Below are 6,000 nucleotides of genomic sequence, written 5' to 3'. Positions count from 1 at the left end.
TGGACTGCATTTATATAGCGCTTTCACAGACCCAATGGCCACCAAAGCGCTTTACATTTTGCCTCACATTCACCCTTTCACTCACTCATTCATACACCGACAGCGTTGTCAGCCATGCAAGGCGCCATACAGCTTGTCGGTAGCAGCTGGGGTTAGGTGTCTCACACACAGCTGGGGTTAGGTGTCTTGCTCATGGACACCTCGACACTGGGTCAGGTGGAACAGGGTTGTAGACAACCTACATGAACCATTGAGCCACTGCCGCCCAGTTATGAAAGGTTTCAAAAAGGTTCAGAAAAGCCGCCCCCCCCCCCCCCCCCCCCCCCCCCAAAAAAAAAAAACCTGATAAGAGAAACATGTTTTATCTAATTTATTATATATTCTGAGTGACGCACGACCAGGCCAACCACAGGTAATAGGGTAATGTAGCCTGCTGTGGCTTGGCGATGCTCACAAGTAAGGTAAATAAAACACCTGTAATGATGGTGATAAATGATTTGTTATTAAATCATAAACATTCACAAACCACTGTTAATTTAACATAAAAGCAAGCATAGGCTACTACGTGCATGACAGAAATAGCGCAAAGTGCGCTCCCTTAATAATTCCTAAAATGATTGTGATTGTCTACATTGCTCAACGCTGCAAACATGTTATAAATAGAAACTTGTTCTGGCCTGTAAATCGTTTTTATTTAGTTACTTTATCCACAACAGTAAAAGACCTAGGTGTTACATTAGACTGCAACCTGTCTTTTGAAAAGCATATTTCATATGTTACAAAAACAGCCTTTTTCCACCTTAGAAACATTGCTAAGCTACGTAATATGCTATCAGTCTCTGATGCAGAAAAGTTAGTTCATGCATTCATGACCTCGAGACTAGATTACTGTAATGCTTTATTAGCTGGTTGTCCTGCATCTTCAATAAACAAGCTACAGTTAGTCCAAAATGCAGCCGCTAGAGTTCTTACTAAATCAAGAAAATATGATCATATAACACCGATTCTAGCATCACTTCATTGGTTACCTATAAAGTTCCGTATTAATTACAAGGTATTGCTTTTGACTTCTAAAGCTCTGAATGGTTTAGCTCCAGTCTATTTAACGGATCTTCTATCGCCCTATAATCCATCGCGCTCTTTAAGATCACTAAATTCGAGGCTTCTGGTCATTCCTAGGATATCCAGATCCACCAAAGGAGGGAGAGCATTTTCACATTTAGCTCCGAAGCTCTGGAATAGGCTTCCTGATATTGTTCGTTGCTCAGACTCGTTCTCCCAGTTTAAAACTAGACTAAAGACGCATCTATTTAGCCAGGCATTCATATACAGGTCCTTCTAAAAAAAATAGCATATTGTGATAAAGTTCATTATTTTCCAAAATGTAATGATACAAATTAAACTTTCATATATTTAAGATTCATTGCACACCAACTGAAATATTTCAGGTCTTTTATTGTTTTAATACTGATGATTTTGGCATACAGCTCATGAAAACCCAAAATTCCTGTCTCAAAAAATTAGCATATCATGAAAAGGGTCTCTAAACGAGCTATTAACCTAATCATCTGAATCAACTAATTAACTTTAAACACCTGCAAAAGATTCCTGAGGCTTTTAAAAACTCCCAGCCTGTTTCATTACTCAAAACCGCAATCATGGGTAAGACTGCCGACCTGACTGCTGTCCAGAAGGCCATCATTGACACCCTCAAGCAAGAGGGTAAGACAGAAAGAAATTTCTGAACAAATAGGCTGTTCCCAGAGTGCTGTATCAAGGCACCTCAGTGGGAAATCTGTGGGAAGGAAAAAGTGTGGCAAAAACCGCTGCACAACGAGAAGAGGTGACCGGACCCTGAGGAAGATTGTGGAGAAGGACCGATTCCAGACCTTGGGGACCTGCGGAAGCAGTGGACTGAGTCTGGAGTAGAAACATCCAGAGCCACCGTGCACAGGCGTGTGCAGGACATGGGCTACAGGTGCCGCATTCCCCAGGTCAAGCCACTTTTGAACTAGAAACAGCGGCAGAAGCGCCTGACCTGGGCTACAGAGAAGCAGCACTGGACTGTTGCTCAGTTTTGCATGTCATTCGGAAATCAAGGTGCCAGAGTCTGGAGGAAGACTGGGGAGAAGGAAATGCCAAAATGCCTGAAGTCCAGTGTCAAGTACCCACAGTCAGTGATGGTCTGGGGTGCCATGTCAGCTGCTGGTGTTGGTGCACTGTGTTTTATCAAGGGCAGGGTCAATGCAGCTAGCTATCAGGAGATTTTGGAGCACTTCATGCTTCCATCTGCTGAAAAGCTTTATGGAGATGAAGATTTCATTTTTCAGCACGACCTGGCACCTGCTCACAGTGCCAAAACCACTGGTAAATGGTTTACTGACCATGGTATTACTGTGCTCAATTGGCCTGCCAACTCTCCAGACCTGAACCCCATAGAGAATCTGTGGGATATTGTGAAGAGAAAGTTGAGAGACGCAAGACCCAACACTCTGGATGAGTTTAAGGCCGCTATCGAAGCATCCTGGGCCTCCATAACACCTCAGCAGTGCCACAGGCTGATTGCCTCCATGCCACGCCGCATTGAAGCAGTCATTTCTGCAAAAGAATTCCCGACCAAGTATTGACTATTGAGTGCATAACTGAACATAATTATTTGAAGGTTGACTTTTTTTTATTTAAAAACACTTCTTTTATTGGTCGGATGAAATATGCTAATTTTTTGAGACAGGAATTTTGGGTTTTCATGAGCTGTATGCCAAAATCATCAGTATTAAAACAATAAAAGACCTGAAATATTTCAGTTGGTGTGCAATGAATCTAAAATATATGAAAGTTTCATTTTTATCATTACATTATGGAAACTAATGAACTTTATCACAATATGCTAATGTTTTGAGAAGGACCTGTACATTTTTTATTTTACAGTTACTGTAAATCCGGCCCCTACTTCATAAACGCCAGAGGAGAACTGGCCCCGACTAAGCCTGGGTTCTCCCAAGGTTTTTTTTCTCCATTGGGTCATCTGATGGAGTTTTAGGACACCATCAGGTCACTTGATGGAGTTTTTCATTGCCTTTGGCTTGCTCAGTTGGGGATATTCAAATTAAATGACCCATCATACCACTGATCAGCTCTACCAAACTTGGCTGTCTTTTCCAGTAATAAACCAACACTGTTAAGTTGTTTTGATTGATACTGTGAAGCAGCTTTGATACAATCTGTATTGTGAAAAGCGCTATATAAATATATTTGACTTGACTTGACTTAGTTTTAGTTATTCTTGTTGCTTCTGTGCAACATATGAATAACAATTTATTTGTTTTATTTGTAGATATTTCTATTTTGCGGGAGTCCCGCAAATCGTTTTATTCTCCTGCAACCCGCACACACATGAGTACGTGCCGCCCGCACTCGGCCATTAAATCTAGTCCCGTGCCGCACTCTGTTGCATTGGGTCCCGCGGGAGTGCAGGTCTCTACACTCCATCGACTGAACAGCATTTTCTCGACATATTTCCGTGTTGTTGTTGCTCAGCAACAATGCTGTCTGGGTCGGGCAAAAGGAGGGAGGGACGGTGGGCAGTGCTCGGCGTGGAGACTGAAGGCGGTGACTGAGTAGTTCTGACATCACATTTTTACGGATGGTGAAAGGCACAGCTACTTTATGCAGGCTGTGTGCATTTGTCTGTGGATTGACTGTTTTGAAACTTATATGGTAGTTACATAGCCCCTAGACCTCTTTTATCATGAAAATAGCCAGGAAATTTCATTTTTGACAATATGGGACCTTTAAACATTCAAATGAGTCTCTGTACATGAACATGGTAAAATGAAAAAGCAAACCGCTGTGGCAGGAATGTTGAACAGGAACTGTTACAGGAATGTTACAAAGTCTCTCTGTTCAGATCATTGTGCTCACTAATGTGCCTTTTTGTCCTTCATTATGTATCTTTGGCTTTAATCAAAGAGCCATTCTTTTAATCTCCTCATTCTTTGTTCAAGTTCCCTCACAGTCCCACCTGATATGGTCATTAGGGGAGGGTCTTCGTCTTCCCAGGAGTGAAACACATCAATATTCATGATGATTCACGCCCTCCTCGCATACAGCTTTCTTAAACAAAACATTTCTTACAAATTTTAAATCTATAGACTTGCTATATGTGAGAGTCGGCAGGATGGTTTTCACATAGTTTAGAAGAAAAAATTCTAGGCTACGTGATACAATTTTCAAAAGTCTTGTAAACAAATAATCAGTATGGGTTTATGGCCTTATTTCAGTGACAATTTCTTTTTCAAGTTACATTTACATTTATTCATTTAGCAGACGCTTTTATCCAATGCGACTTACAAATGAGAACAAAAGAAGCAGTTAAACTAACAACAATATGCAAGTGCTATGACCCCTTTTAGTTTAATCTAACGCAAAACATGTAATTTTTAATTTTTTTTTATAAATAACAAATAGATTAGAAGAGAAAGTGTTAGTATTACTGGATCAAGTGCTGCCGAAAAAGATGCGTCTTCAGCAGTTTCTTGAAAGTGGCCACCAGCAGGGAATCAAATCACGCATTAACATAATTTTCTCAAAACTACAAACTTTTACATACATGCTGCTCACATATTGTTGTAGCAGAGTTTGTGCTTAATACAGTGTAATCATACTTTAGCCATGCAAGTCTTACAAGTAACAGAAATAAGCACAAATGTCAGAGCATGTCAGAACACCTCCAGGACCCAGAGGATTCAATTTGCTTTGATATCAGGCGCTCTGGCTAAACATGTGACTATGGTGGCTGGTGTCTCTATTTTTAACGTTCTGTGTAATAGAATCGCCAATAACTAGGGCACTTTCAACAAGATTATCAGTGGGTAGAGCCTGTTTGATGTCCTCTTATGTCAAAATATCACGGCAAATTTGATTTCTCATGTCATGACCCATTTAAAATAGCTGTTTTCTATATAAATATATTGTAAAATGTAAATGTTTATTCCTGTGATCAAAGCTGAATTTTCAGCATCACTTCAGTGTCACATGATCCTTCAGAAATCATTCTAATATGCTGATTTGCTGCTTAAGAAACATTTACGATTATTATCAATGTTGAAAATGGTTGTATTGCGTCATATTTTTGTGACAAATATAATGCATGTTTTTTCAGGATTCTTTGATGAATAGTTCAAAAGATTAGCATTTATTAGTAGCCTGAGTTTGACTGGAATTGTCATTAAAAAACATGTCATCAACAGGTGAAGTGCTCATCTCATTCAACTGGATAGAAGTTTATTAGTCAATGTGAATCACAAGTATTGAGTCAATAGCTGGTTGTAATTGCAACTACATGTCACACTGAGTCATTATAGATTATCTCATTCACATCTTCAACTCCAGCCTCAGACACTGTGAGTTACTCTGCACAATCTCACAGCGCCCTCTAGTGTTACACAAGCCTATTTCACTATCATAAATGCATATCAAATACATAACCACTGCAAACAAACCTGCAAAAAGAAACATTTAGTAGCCTACCACTGATATACTTATGTAGAATGACCAAATCAAATATTGAATATAATGCACAAATTCATGCCGTTATGGAGGCAAGAATAAAACAATTCATATTAGTGCACTGTATAAAAGAAACAATATAATTTTCACTTTTGTTTAGACGTCAGAAATATGGCTTAAAGCATAAGTCTAGATGAAAACTGCATTATAATTATTTGAAACAAAATTCTTTTTACTTGACATCTTTACAACTACATCAAGAAACAATGAATGAAATAATATTCTTTGCACAATTTAAACGTTCAAAAGTCAGTCAAACAATACATTTCATAACTAGGGTTACAGTTGTCCTAAACTTACAATAGGAGAAAAAAATGACTTTCAAAGTAGCTTCCATTGATGATGTTCAAGTACGTGTTAAATTATCTTAAAAGCTAATGTTCCCATTTATGAACCCATTATGAGTTATTGCATCCCCTCACCGTACAACAT

This window comes from Rhinichthys klamathensis, unplaced genomic scaffold, assembly GCF_029890125.1.
Source record: "Rhinichthys klamathensis goyatoka isolate OS25496 unplaced genomic scaffold, OSU_Roscu_1.1 h1tg000085l_1, whole genome shotgun sequence".
Classification (NCBI taxonomy): Eukaryota; Metazoa; Chordata; class Actinopteri; order Cypriniformes; family Leuciscidae; genus Rhinichthys; species Rhinichthys klamathensis.
This window is presented reverse-complemented; position numbering follows the sequence as displayed.